Source organism: Phocoena phocoena, chromosome X, assembly GCF_963924675.1.
Source record: "Phocoena phocoena chromosome X, mPhoPho1.1, whole genome shotgun sequence".
Lineage (NCBI taxonomy): Eukaryota > Metazoa > Chordata > Mammalia > Artiodactyla > Phocoenidae > Phocoena > Phocoena phocoena.
This window is the reverse complement of record NC_089240.1, coordinates 20340922-20355786: the sequence shown is the minus strand read 5'-3', so window position 1 is coordinate 20355786 and position 14865 is coordinate 20340922.

The window sequence follows — 14865 nt, the reverse complement described above, 5'->3', positions numbered from 1 at the left end:
CTGGTTTCCTTATCTCTACTTTCTCACTTTCTAATCCAACCTAAATGGTTCTATTAGATGCATCTTTCTTTTACTTTTATCATTTTTTGCTGATGATATAAGTGCCGCATGCTGCTTACTAAAATTTCAAATAACAACAAGAATCATTTTTCTAAAGCATCAGCCAGGTGATATCAGGCCTCTGTTCAAAAAATGTTTAATGGCTCCCTGCTGCCTGCAAATAAAGTTGAAACTCCTGCCATCTTCTAAGTTCCAGCTGCAAACTATCTTTCTCTCATTATCTTCCCTAACTCTCCTTCAAGCACCTCGCCCGACCACCATATGAACACTTCAACCAAACAAAAATGCCCCATATCCACATAACACCCAAACTCTATATTTGCCTCAGGGTTTCTTCTACCCAGAACACCTTTCCCCTATCATCTCTGCTTGGATCTTCCCCCAAGTCCCCTTCCCCACACACACAAGAAGAAAAAGCTGAAAATAATCTCTCCCCCCTCTGAATTTCTATAGCACTTTATCTTTTTTCCCTGACTCTACTTGTTGGCTGTAAATTATGATTATTTATGTCTTATTTTCAGATGCCAAACTTGCATTTATATACATATATATACTCCTTAATGAAATATCCATGAGAAACTCATTTAATTAATGTTAATATAAAAAACAGATTTTCGAAAAAAAAAAAAAAAAAAAACAGATTTTCGGCTTGTCAACTCTGAGACATATTCTATTCATTTTCAGGAAAGAGCATGTTTGACGTTATTTACTCAAAGTGCTTCAAACAAAAGGACCAAAAAACAAAAAAAAATTTCAACTATAAAAAATGGAAAATGTACATGCTCTGAATAAGCTGTCACTGCTCTCTCCCCATCAAAATCACCTATAGCCATAACTTTCTCCCCTTTTAAAAATGTAATTACAAAATGATAAACATAAGCTAATTTTCTAAGCATAATGGCATAGTATACATGAAATCAAGCCAATTTAGAAGGCAATAAATGGGGTTCCTTAAGGTATTTAAGGCTCCTCTCCCCAATTTCCCTACATAAACCCAAACCCATCAATTCTAAGAATTCTCCACCTGCACAATAACTCCTTTTCTCAGCTTTTCTACTAGAGTTTGATGGATAATCCCCTCGATTTTGAAATTCTCTCCTACCTCAGTTTAAGTGACATCCTATTCCTCTTCCCATCTTCCCAACTGCTGTTTACTCTGCTGCTCCTCTCCCACTACTGCAACCCTGCCCAGGGTGGGACACTCAGCCCTCTTCTCGTCTTTTTCTTTATTCCAGGGTTTCAACTAGCATTTACACAAAGATGATTCCCCAAATCCACATACTCAGGGTAGTACCTAACACTTCCACCAGACTGTCTGCTGAACATCTTTTTTTGTTTTTTTTTTTGGCGGTGGGTGCTGCGTTGGGTCTTCGTTGCTGTGCGCAGGCTTTCTCTAGTTGTGGCAACTGGGGGCTACTCTTCATTGCGGTGCGCGGGCTTCTCATTGCAGTGGCTTCTCTTGTTGTGGAGCACGGGCTCTAGGCGCCCAGGCTTCAACAGTTGCAGCACGTGGGCTCAGTAGCTGCTGCACGCGGGCCCTAGAGCACAGGGGCTTCAGCAGTTGCAGCGCCTGGGCTCAGCGCTGCGGCACGTGGGCTCAGTAGTTGTGGTTCGAGGGCTGTAGAGCGCAGGCTCAACGGTTGTAGCACACGTGCTTAGTTGCTCCACGGCATACGGGATCTTTCCGTACCAGGGATCAAACCCATGTCCCCTGCATTGGCAGGCAGATTCTTAACCACTATACAACCAGAGAAGTCCCATGCTGAAAATTTTCATCAGGAGAAAACCTTGCTTTCTCCTGACATGACCACTAAGGCCTTTTCCTTCTTCCCTGCTTATATTCCGTCAGGTTGTCAGACTATCCCTCCCTTCTCCACAACTTCCCAGGAATCTGTCCCTTTTTACTCCCACTGTCACCATTCTCAGCTTCATATTTCCTGATCCCCAGGGAACAAAAATAGCCTCTCAACTGGCCTTTCGCTTTCTGCCACTCCCACAACAAATGACCAGGAACCTACAACTAAGGGCTGGTGCCAAATGCCAGGGCATTGCTGCAATCTGTGGGCAGACTAATCCTCGGAAGTACTGCTTTGATCATGGCACTCCCCTGCTCAGAAAGCTTCAGCAGTTCCCCAAAATTCAGGGTGCTCTAAAATATTAACCCAAGCTACCATAACACACTTATTTCCCAACATTTCACATCATACCCATTTCCTAACAGATATTCTGGCCCAAATGGAGGGTGTCCACTCACTTTGACTCAGGTAAGCAATAGTTGTTCAACAAACAGCTTTGACTGGTTATTTTTCCTTCTATTGTGTCATTATAAAAACTCAAATCAGAAAAAAACATGTTTTGAACTTCTAAGCAGAGATGACTATACTTCAACTTTGTAATCCCTGTGGGGTTAGAAGTAAATCTCTCACAACCAGAATGAAACCAATGTTCTTAGGATAGAACCTACTCAGGAAAGTTCTCAGGACTGTCATAAAGTAAGGGTGGGGAGCGCAAGCTGAGGATGTAATGCAAAGTGCCCCTACCTTTGCTGCAAGAACCAAGCCCAGAGAACAGTTGAATCTGAAGACAAATAAGCAGACCCATTCAGAGAACCAAGAACCTAACGCTGTGGGCGAACACATACTAATGTTCAGTCTGATTATCAAATGCCCCCAAAATACTTCTGGGACGTCACTCTCACCTTAAGCTCCGTAAAATATTCCCTTCCCAGATGCAGGAGTCATGATTCTAAAAATGCTATGGAAGAATTCACAACAGAAAAACGTACCATTTTAAGGGAAATATCGGTTTGAGAGAAACTCAGAAAATTCACAATAATTGTCTTCAATTCTTCAAAATAAAGCAATAAAAATACCATGCCAAGTTAATAGCTATAGCAGTGGCATTTTATCTGTCTTAAATTTGGGATAATGAATATAATTTGTTTTTTTTTAACATCTTTATTGGAGTATAATTGCTTTACAATGGTGTGTTAGTTTCTGTTTTATAACAAAGTGAATCAGTTATACATATACATATGTTCCCATATCTCTTCCCTCTTGCGTCTCCCTCCCTCCCACCCTCCCTATCCCACCCCTCTAGGTGGTCACAAACCACCTTGCTGATAATATATCTTTTGATGCCTAGACACTTTCACGATCTCCCTCTCGGGGAAGGTGGCTTATATTTTCACTTTGCTTTTTGTCATAAGCATACAAGAATCATTTGTCTGCTTTTGGTCTTCCCAAAACTCCATGCCTTTTAATTTTATGACTTGACTCTAGTTCCTCACCTTAAGCCATGCTCAGAAAACCAAACTGTATCGTACAGATTAGATGGAATTGCTCAAGCTACAGGAAACAGAAACAAAAGCAGATCCACCTGTAACAGAATTTTTCTTAGAAGGAAACTGGAACTGGTGAAAATTTACACTTAAAGCCTGATTAATATCTTCCCTCTTAAGCTATGAATTTTTTCCCACATTGTTCAATGTGGGAAATGCAGCTATCATTTCTTCAGATATCTAACTTTCAAATCTGGAATGCTATTTCACTTCTCTTACCAATTCAGCCCTTAAATGTCTCACAGTCATCCACTCTTAAATTCATCATGTCCCCTTTATTTTCACTGCTACCACTCTAACAAGCTCTGGTGGTCTTACATCCAGAACCCAGTGGGAATCTTCCAATCAAAAGATTTGAGTCCTTCTTGAACTCAAGAAATTTTCTTCTGTTTCAATACTTGCTTCCATTTTCTCTGTTCATTCTTACTAGAATTTCCATTATAGGATGTTAAGAACTCCTAAATCTAGCCTCCATATTGCTTTAACTTCTTCTCCTGTATTTTCTTTGTCTTTCTATTACATTCTCAGAATCCCTAAACTCTTCCTTCTAAGCTAATTTGATCTTCACTCCATCTACTGAATTTTTACTTAAAAGATCATGTTTTAATTCCAAAATAAACTTAGTTTCTTTTTCACAGCAATCTTTTTTTCAGTGGATACTGTATCTTCTCAAATATCTCTGAGGATTTTAAAGTTTATTCTGTACCCTATATTAACCTGTCTCCTCTGCTGTTTCACTACTCAGTTTGTTGAATTTGGTGCCTCTCTTTCAGACTGATGGTTTTCCTCAAAAGCACGGTTCTTACAGGTTGTCCATTCATATTTGTAGATGAAGGTCTAGAGTTACATTCTGATAGCTGGGCTGTATTTCCTCAGCCCAAGTGAGAATCCCTGTTTGCCTAGCAATGAACCTAAGTTCTGACCAAAGGAGTCCTGTCTAGAATGCGGTCAAGGGAGACAAAGGAACCATGTAACTAGCCAGGCTTTCCTTTATGGTGGATGAGTAGCCCATCTTGCAGGTACTGGAGGTCCGATATCCCTCAGGATACCACAAGCTACCTAAAGCACTGCCCTTAACTTTCTCCCCACAGTACCCACTTTGGAATTTCCTATAGATGAATTTGCAATTCAGAGAGCCATATTTTTGGCATTAGCTCAGGAGGAAAACCACTAGAGACATCTATACTGATAAGTAAAAGGCTTGGCTTTCCATAACTTTAATAATCTGGCTGTGCCCATGGCTTGTTCTTTATCCTAGGATGTTGCCACTTTTGACACTGGGGAAAAGACAGAATGACAATTTTGGGATGGTCCTTCCAACTTTCCAAATAGGGCCACAGGTACACTAAGCTCGCTAGGGCTTTGCCATTAACTGATTCCCAATTGCTTTATTCAACCAGAAATTCATCATATTCTGGTCTACAAGTGGCATACCTCTCAGGTTTTCTTTTTTCTCTGAATTTTTATACTTCTTCCTCAATGTGATTTCAAAAGGAAGTAAAAATAAATGTGTGTCTTCTCTAGTCTATCTTGAATTTGAAGTCATTATGAATTTGTATGTGTCAAAACAGCATGGAAATATGTAAAAGCAAAAAAACTATGATAGAAACTGAAAAAAAATCAATAGTAGTGAAAAGTTACAACTCTTATCAACACCTGACAGATCAAACATTCAAAAAATAAGGAAAGATATATATAATTAATAAGATTAAGTTAATAGCTTTAATTAAAATTCTACTCCCTAATACAGTATTTTATTTTCAAAAAACTCTGCCCACCCTCTGTGCCAAGAAGAGGAAGAGAAAAATGCTTCCTGTTGTAAATGTCAGAGCCCCGTCCTTCCTTGCCCTGTCCTACTTGGAACTTTTGTACACTTTGCTCAAAAATTCAATGCCAAGTTTTTGTTACAGATTAGTTTTTTCCATAAAACCATTTGAGCCAATCAGTAATTTCAAGGTTTTGTTTGTTTAAAGTCTAAGAGTTTGAACTTCCAAAATCTATTACAATTTGGTCCTAAAATAACACAACATTGCAAATTAACTGTACTTCAAATTTTATAAAAATTTTTTTAAAGAGCTTTTAAATAGGAAATAAAATATTTGGACCTAAAATGACAAGCCTACTTAAAGTCTTATTTTTCCAAAGCCCCTATTCACGTTCAGATTAAGAGTTGCCAAAATACCTAAATGTCCATTGACAGATGAATGGATAAAGAAAATGTGATATATACATACAGTGGGATATTATTCAGCCTTAAAATTCCATCGTTTGTGACAAGATGGATGGAAGAGGACATTATGCTAAGTGAAATTAGCCAGATACAAGAAAAAAAAAACCATTCTGTGTGACCTCACTTATATGTGGACTCTAAAACAAACTCAGAGAAGCAGAGAGTAGAATGGTAGCTCCCAGGGGTTAAAAAGGAAGAGAAGTTGGAGAGATAATGTTCAAAGGATACAGAGTTCTGGAGATCCTCTATATGGCATAGTGTCTATAGCTAACAATACTGTACTGCACACTTAAATTTTGCTAAAAGGGTACATTTTATGTTAAGTGTTCTTACTAAGATGGAGTAGGAGAGGGAGAAGGAGGGGAAGAGGAAGAAGAAGACAACGATGATGACAGGGTGGGAGTAAACTTTGTGAGGTGATGAATGTTTATGGCTTTGCAGGTGGTGATGATTTCTCAGGTGTATACTTATCCCCAAACTCATCAAATGTATACATTAAATGTGTAAAGCTTTTATATGTCAATCATACCTCAACGAAGTGCTTTAAAAATAAAAAATGTAAAGAAAAATTTTAAAGAGTTGCCAAAACACCCTCTGAAGTTAGTTGCATTGATGTGCTACAAACACTAAGCACTACACTTTTTAAATGCCTTTGTCTTTAAGACTGTAGCTTGATGTTAGGAAATACATACCCTTTTTTCTTTATATATACTTTTTTTTTTTAATTTTTGGTTGCACTGGGTCTTCGTTGCTGTGCGCGGGCTTTCTCTAGTTGCGGCGAGTGGGGACTACTCTTCGTTGCGGTGTGCGGTCTTCTCATTGCAGTGGCTTCTCTTGCTGCAGAGCATGGGCTCTAGGCATGCAGGCTTCAGTAGTTGTGGCACGCAGGCTCAGTAGCTGTGGCTCACAGGCTTAGTTGCTCTGCGGCATGTGGGATCTTCCCGGACCAGGGCTCGACCCCGTGTCCCCTGCATTGGCAGGCGGATTCTTAACCACTGCGCCACCAGGGAAGTCCCAAGGAGTGCATACGCTTTCCACCTAGTTTTTGTTATGTAAAGTAGTACGGCCTCCTTTATGAAATATTGCTATTTAATGTACTCAATTTATCCGTGTTCATTACATAAAACTCTACTGTATATCATAATGTCTAACAAATCTCCTTGGATCACTCTTTTTGAAGTTTTAAAAAAATAGTTTAGTTTATCAGCTTTTGCTGACACTCTGAACAGAAATCCTACTCACATGATTTCCTCTAATAACCACCTTTAGGTGAGGTATACTGGAGTGGACTTTGTGAAACACTTGATGTGATCAAAGGATGGAGACTGTTTTGACATAATATGGAGATTAATTTAAACTACACAATACACAGAAGAGTTAAACTAAATAAAACCGTCAGGGGAAATTTTTAAAAGGTTAATTTCTGGGCTTCCCTGGTGGCGCAGTGGTTAGGAATCCACTTGACAGTGCAGGGGACACGGGTTCAAGCCCTGGTCCGGGAAGATCCCACATTCTGCGGAGCAACTAAGCCCGTCCACCACAAATACTAAGCCTGCGCTCTAGAGCCCATAAGTCACAACTACTGAAGCCCGCGCGCCTAGAGCCCGTGTTCCGCAACAAGAGAAGACACCACAATGAGAAGCCCTGCTTGCCACAACTAGAACTAAGTGGTCACACAGCACTGAGCTGATATCCCTGTGCGATGCAGCTGCTTCCAGCTAGCTAGCTATTTTACATTTGGTAATGTATTTATGTCAATGCTACTCTCTCACTTCGTCCCAGCTTACCCTCCCCCCCCCACCCCGTGTCCTCAAGTCCATTCTCTACGTCTGGGTCTTTATTCCTGACCTGCCCCTACGTTCGTCAGAATCTTTTTTTTTTTTTTATTCTATATATATGCACCAAAATAGTAACCTAATACCCTACACTTTCCCTCACCTACATGAACACATATGCTTCCTATTATTGCTCTTCCTAAATACATCACTTTGGGTCTGTTAGGCTCTGTAAACTCAATGCTGACACTAACAGTGTTCTCTGTACATTTTAAATACTGGCAAGAATATAATATCAGGCCTTTCAACAACTTTAACAAAATTTTTAAACTGACATTTGCAAAATTATGGAGCATTTTTACACTGATCCTCTGCTAATACAATTAGCAGTATATTTTGTACCTATAACTTAATAAATCCTTTAATCATAAAACAAACAAAAAAAGAACAGGCTGGACAATGAAAGGGCTGGTTTGCAATACACCTGCAGACCTGCTTCTTTTTTTCTTTCTCTGTTTGCTCATCTTTTTTTTCCAGTTTTACTGAGATATAACTGACATTCCATATTCTATAAGTGTAAGATGTATAACATAATGATTTAACTTACATACACCATGAAATGACTACCGTAATAGGTTTAGTGAATATCCATCATCTCATATAGATACAACATTAAAGAAACAGAAAAAAAATTCTTTTCCTTGTAATGAGAACTCTCAAGATTTACTCTTAACAACCTTCATATATAACATAGAGCAGTGTTAATTACCTTCATCATACTGCACATTACATCTCTAGTATTTATTTATAACAGGAAGTTTGTACCTTCTGACTACCTTCATCTAATCCCCCCTCCCCTCCCAACCTATTTCTCACATGACCAACAATGGGCATGCTCCACTGAGTATCAGCGCCAGGTAGAGTATCAGCAGCATTAATCCCATGATCATTCTCCGGAGCAAAGCTAGGGAATCAGCTAATTTACACCGCACTCCCTGCCACCCCGCCCCAACAAAATCCATGCCTGCTTTTTTCAGGGATCTGGGGAGACAGGAAACTACTACTAGATAATAATCTAAAAAAGAGGAGGAAACTGGGGGGAAGCACAAACATACATAATTTGAAATAAAGAAAAAAACACATAGATACAGGAAAAGTAAAAAACTTGTAAGAAAACAGTCTATAATTCTATGCTAGCACACTGAAGAGAAATGTTAATTTACAAGCATTAACTCAATAAGAGATAGAGAACCCAATCACCAGAAAATGGGGGGCGGGGAAGATGTCTGTTACCCTTTCAAAAAGCTCTAGGCTTTTCCCAAAGCTAGCTGAACACAGGAGGAAAGCCTCCTCAATTCTTTTTACAACACGAATTTACCATTTTTTGAAAACACAATGATCCAAAACCTATGGGAGGCAGCAAAAGCAGTTCTAAGAGGGAAGTTTATAGCAATAAAAGCCTACCTGAAGAAACTAGAAAAATCTCAAATAAACAATCTAACCTTACACCTAAAGGAACTAGACAAAGAAGAAAAAACAAAACCCAAAATTAGTAGAAGGAAACAAACCATAAAGATCAGAACAGAAATAAGTGAAATAGAAACAAAGAAAACAATAGCAAATATCAATAAAACTAAAAGTTTGTTCTTTGAGAAGATAAACAACATTGATAAACCTTTAGCCAGACTCATCAAGAAAAAGAGGGAGAGGACTCAAATCAATAAAATTAGAAATGAAAAAGGAGAAGTTACAACAGACACCGCAGAAATACAAAGCATCCTAAGAGACTACTACAAGCAACTCTATGCCAATAAAATGGACAACCTGGAGTAAATGGACAAATTCTTAGAAAGGTATAACCTTCCAAGACTGAACCAGGAAGAAATAGAAAATATGAACAGACCAATCACAAGTAATGAAATTGAAACCGTGATTAAAAATCTTCCAACAAACAAAAGTCCAGGACCAGATGGCTTCACAGGTGAATTCTATCAAACATTTTGAGAAGAGCTAACACCCATCCTTCTCAAACTCTTCCAAAAAATTGCAGACGAAGGAACACTCCCAAACTCATTCTATGAGGCCATCATCACCCTGATACCAAAACCAAAGATACTACAAAAAAAGAAAATTACAGACCACTATCACTCATGAATATAGATGCAAAAATCCTCAACAAAATAAGAGCAAACAGAATCCAACAACACATTAGAAGGATCATACACCATGATCAAGTGGGATTTATCCCAGGGATGCAAGGATTCTTCAATATACGCAAATCAATCAATGTGATATACCATATTAACAACTTGAAAAGGAAAAACCATATGATCATCTCAATAAATGCAGAAAAAGCTTTTGACAAAATTCAACACCCATTTATGATAAAAAAAACTCTCCAGAGAGTGGATATAGAAGGAACCTACCTCAACATAATAAAGGCATATACGACAAACCCACAGCAAACATCATTCCCAATGGTGAAAAACTGAAGGCATTTCCTCTAAGATCAGGAACAAGACAAGGATGTCCACTCTCGCCACTATTATTCAGCATATTTTTGGAAGTCCTAGCCACGGCAATCAGAGAAGAAAAAGGAATACATATTGGGAAAGAAAAAGTAAAACTGTCACTGTTTGCAGATGACATGATGAATTTGGTAAAGTTGCAGGATAATCAATGAATTTGGTAAAGTTGCAGGATACAAAATTAATGCACAGAAATCCCTTGCATTCCTATACACTAACAACGAAAGATCAGAAAGAGCAATTAAGAAAACAATCCCATTCACCATTGCAACAAAAAGAATAAAATACCTAGGAATAAACCTACCTAGGTAGACAAAAGACCTGTATACAGAAAATTATAAGACACTCATGAATGAAATTAAAGATGATACAAACAGATGGAGAGATATACCATGTTCTTGGATTGGAAGAATCAATCTTGTGAAAATGACTATACTACCCAAAGCAATCTACAGATTCAATGCAATCCCTATCAAATTACCAATGGCATTTTTTAACAGAACTAGAACAAAAAATCTTAAAATCTGTATGGAGACACAAAAGACCCCGAATAGCCAAAGCAGTCTTGAGGGAAAAAAACAGAGCTGGAGGAGTCAGACTTGTGACTTCAGACTATACTACAAAGCTACAGTAATCAAGACAATATTGTACTGGCACAAAACCAGAAATATAGATCAATGGAACAGGATAGAAAGCCCAGAGATAAACCCACGCACCTATGGTTAACTAATCTATGACAAAGGTGACAAAGGAGGCAAAGATATACAATGGAGAAAAGACAGTCTCTTCAATAAGTGGAGCTGGGAAAACTGGACAGCTACGTGTAAAAGAATGAAATTAGACCACTCCCTAACACCATACACAAAAACTCCAAATGGATTAGAGACCTAAATGTAAGACCGGACACTGTAAAACTCTTAGAGGAAAACACAGGAAGAACGCTCTTTGACATAAATCACAGCAAGACCTTTTTTGATCCACCTCCTGGAGTAATGGAAATAAAAATAAACAAATGGGACCTAATGAAACTTTAAAGCTTCTGCAAAGCAAAGGAAACTACAAACAAGACAAAAAGACAACCCTCAGAATGGGAGAAAATATTTGCAAATGAATCAACGGACAAAGGATTAATCTCCAAAATATATAAACAGCTCATGCAGCTCAATATTAAAAAAACAAACAACCCAATCCAAAAATGGGCAGAAGACCTAAGTAGACATTTCTTCAAAGAAGACATACAGGTGGCCAAGAAGCACATGAAAAGCTGCTCAACATCACTAATTATTAGAGAAATGCAAATCAAAATTACAATGAGGTATCATCTCACACCAAGTAGAACGGGCATCATCAGAAAATCTACAAACAACAAATGCTGGAGAGGGTGTGGAGAAAAGGGAACCCTCTTGCAGTGTTGGTGGGAATGTAAATTGATACAGCCACTATGGAGAACAGTATGGAGGTTCCTTAAAAAACTAAAAATAGAATTACCATATGACCCAGCAATCCCACTACTGGGCATATACCCAGAGAAAACCATAATTCAAAAAGACACATGCACCCCAATGTTCACTGCAGCACTATTTACAATAGCCAGGTCACGGAAGCAACCTAAATGCCCATTGAAAGACAAATGGATAAAGATGTGGTACATATATACAATGGAAAATTACCCAGCCATAAAAAGAAACGAAATTGGGTCATTTGTAGAAACGTGGATGGATCTAGAGACTGTCATACAGAGTGAAGCAAGTCAGAAAGAGAAAAACAAATACCGTATGTTAACGCATATATGTGGAACCTAGAAAAATGGTACAGATGAACCGGTTTGCAGGGCAGAAACAGACACACAGATGTAGAGAACAAACGTATGGACACCAAGCGGGGAAAGTGGCAGGGGGGTGGTAGTACTGGTGGGATGAATTGGGAGATTGGGATTGACATATATACACTAATATGTATAAAACAGATAAGTAATAAGAACGTGCTGTAGAAAAACAAAATAAAATTCAAAACTTAAAATAAAAAAACTAATTTACCGTTTTTAAAAAAACCTAACAAAAATAATGTAACCAAACTACAAACATGGTTAATTATGAATCCAAAGTCAAGTTTTTGCAAATGTGATCCATCATATAATATATATATAGACACACACACGCGCACACACATGCATGTGCATACACACACAGACACCTTGACAAAGTATGGTTATTCTAGAATTCAAGGATGGAACCAAATAATGGCCCGAATTAACAGGTCAAAAAAGGAAAATCCTGATGTGCCTCAACAGATGCTGAAAAGTTGAGATTCAACATCTATTTTTTTTACTTAAACTAGTCAAATTGGAAGAGAAAGACATTTTTTTAAGTTAGAAAAAGTACAATAAATAGGAATGAAACCTTAGTACATGCTATCACATAGATGACCCTTGAAAACCTTATGCTAAGAAGCCAGATGCAAAAAGCTACATATTACAGGATTCCATTAATATGAAACATGAAGAATAGGCAAATCCATACAGACAGAAGGTAGACTGTCAGGGGCTGGGGGTGGGAGGTGATTGCTAATTGGGTACAGGGTTTCCTTCTGGGGGGATAAAAATGTTCTAAAATTACTGGTGATGGTAGCACAACTCTGAATCTACCAAAAAAAAATCCCACTGAATTGTACACTTTTGAAAGGTGAATTTTGTAACAACTTCCTCTCAGTAAAGCTGGTTTAAAAACTACACATGCAAATCTTAAACTAGTTCATGTTACAACATGTATTTTTAGATAGGAGAATGATATCAGTATCACTTTATAACCAAAAGACATGTATTAAAACTAAGGTGAAACACTGAAAGTATTTCTTTTAAAGCCAAACTTAAGACAAGGATGCCCACTAACACTATTATTATTTAAGACTGTATGGGAACTGAACTGATAGGCAATGCAATTAGATAAGATAATGAAATGCAAGATGTAATTATTATTTGAAAGAAATTATATTTATTTATATACGACTTATCCAGGAAATTCAAGAGAATCAACTAAAATCTTAATATCAGAATGAATTCATAAAATGTGCTGGTTTAAAATTAATATACTTGATGGCAAAAGCTTTTTATTTTAAAGACAAAAGCTTTCTTATGTAACACTTAAAAATGTAAAATACCATTAGTAAGAGTAACTGAAAACTCTAAGTGGGATTTTTTTAATACAAATATACACAGAAATCAATCTTGCTCTTGAATATATTGGATCAGTAGTATTAATTCTCTCTTAATTAACCTCTACATTCAATCAAAATCCCAACACACTTTTGTTGTAAATCAATTGACCTTATACATCTAGGTCTACTCTCAGACACTATTCTGTTGCATTGATCAATCTGGCCTTGCACCCACTATTTTAATCACTGCATCTTTATAATAAGCTTTAATATATGGTAGTATAAGTTTTCCAACTTTTTTTTTCAAGACTGCCTTTGCTATTCCAGGCCCTTTGCATTTCCATGTAAATCTGAGAACTGGTTTATTTAAAAAAAAAAAAAAAAAAAAAGAGTAGTACTTCCCACTTAAGGCAGTCAGGAACATGAAACGAGTTAGATATGTCAAGAATAGCATCAGGACTGGCACAGAATAAGTATCCAATAAATAAAGGTGCTCTTTAAAAAAAAAAAAAAAAGCAAAGCCTGTTGGGGTTTTGATTGGGACTTCGTTGAAAACTGACATGTTTATAACACTGATACTTCTATCCATGAACATCGTATCTCTCCCCATTTATGAGTTCTTTCATTTCTCTCAGTAATGCTTTCACTAAAGGTCTTAGTAAGCTTTGTTGGGTTTATTTCAAGGTACTGGATGTTCACTGATCTTACTATAAATTGTACTACTAGCTTTTAAAACAAAATATAAAACAATCAACTGTACTGGCTTTTAAATTTTATTTTCACGTTGTTTGTTGTTAGTATAGAGAAATACAAATTATTAATCAATGTTCCCCAACTATAATGTAGTAAAATTAGAAATAAATGTCACTGAGGTAATAACACCCCCCCAAAAAAATTTCCTTGAATTGGAAAAGTCTCAATAATTCAATGGGCAATAGGAAAATTATAAAAACCACAATATATTTAGAACTAAATAATAAAAAATCAATTCACATAAAATTCATAGTACCAGTTACAGTTCAGAGGAAATTTTATAGTTTTAAAAGCATGTAAGAGTAGAGATTAAAAACTAATGAGCTAAACTATTTACAATAGCCAGGACACAGAAGCAACCTAAGTGTCCACTGACAGATGAATGGATAAAGAAGATGTGGCACATATATACAATGGAATATCACTCAGCCATAAAAAGAAATGAAATTGAGTTATTTGTAGTGAGGTGGATGGACCTAGAGTCTGTCATAGAGTGAAGTCAGAAAGAGAAAAACAAATACCGCATGCTAACACACATATATGGAATCTAAAAAGAAAAAAATTGGTTCTGAAGAACCTAGGGGCAGGACAGGAATAAAGACGCAGACGTAGAGAATGGACTTGAGGACACAGGGAGGGGGAAGGGTAAGCTGGGACGAAGTGAGAGTGGCGTGGACATATATACACTACCAAATGTAAAACCGAGAGCTAGTGGGAAGCAGCCGCAAAGCACAAGGAGATCAGCTCCGTGCTTTGTGACCACCTAGAGGGGTGGGATAGGGAGGGTGGGACGGAGGGAGATGCAAGAGGGAAGAGATATGGGGATATATGTATATGTATAGCTGATTCACTTTGTTATACAGCAGAAACTAACACACCATTGTAAAGCAATTATACTCCAATAAACATGTTAAAACTAATGAGCTAAACTTCCAACTTAAATTTTTTAAATGTCAGAATAAATGCAAATAAAATAGAAAGAAATATTAACCATATGGAGCAGAAACAGAAATGGTCAATAAAAAG